This window comes from Homarus americanus, unplaced genomic scaffold, assembly GCF_018991925.1.
Source record: "Homarus americanus isolate GMGI-L3 unplaced genomic scaffold, GMGI_Hamer_2.0 scaffold54443, whole genome shotgun sequence".
Taxonomy (NCBI): domain Eukaryota; kingdom Metazoa; phylum Arthropoda; class Malacostraca; order Decapoda; family Nephropidae; genus Homarus; species Homarus americanus.
In genome coordinates this window covers 6,245,998-6,246,643 of record NW_024750852.1, presented here as the reverse complement: position 1 = coordinate 6,246,643, position 646 = coordinate 6,245,998, and positions in this window count along the sequence as shown.

Here is a 646-nt window from a genome sequence, read left to right as displayed (position 1 = left end):
CTGTTTTTTTCTTTCCTTCTTTTACTAATATAGAGAAGTAAACCCTTGGTGGGTTAATTAGAATAATAAGTGACAACAGAGAGAACAAAGAAATTGGTAGAAATCCAATTTCAAAACTACAGCAGTAATTAGTGTATACACTACTGTACAGCACAGTACAGTACTGTATACCTGTACGGACTTCATAGCCAGTTTTTCATTAGTAGATAAAAAGATTCTAATCTCTACTTTGTTTGTATAACAAGAGTAACTCTCAACTGTATATGTGGATGTAATTAGTTAATCAAATTATAAATGAAACAATGAAAGATATGAAGGTTTCAGTGAGGCCAAACTTCCTGAGGGCAGATGCTGTTGTACAGTGTCTTATAGGTCATGCACCAACAGAAAATTATTGCTCTTTTTTTCTTTTCAGGTGAGGCAATCATCAGACATCCACGAAGATGCAGAGAAATTAACACTAAGAGGAAAGTCTGTTTAATATTCATGTACAGAAAGCTATAAGTTTCACACCAATCGTTTGCAAAATAATTTACCGTAATTTACAACATCCAAGCATATTAGGTGTAAATTAAAATCTCTCGGCTATTGTTTGTGTGTGAAGCATCATTTTTCTAATCATCAATACGTATTAAACTTACTTTTT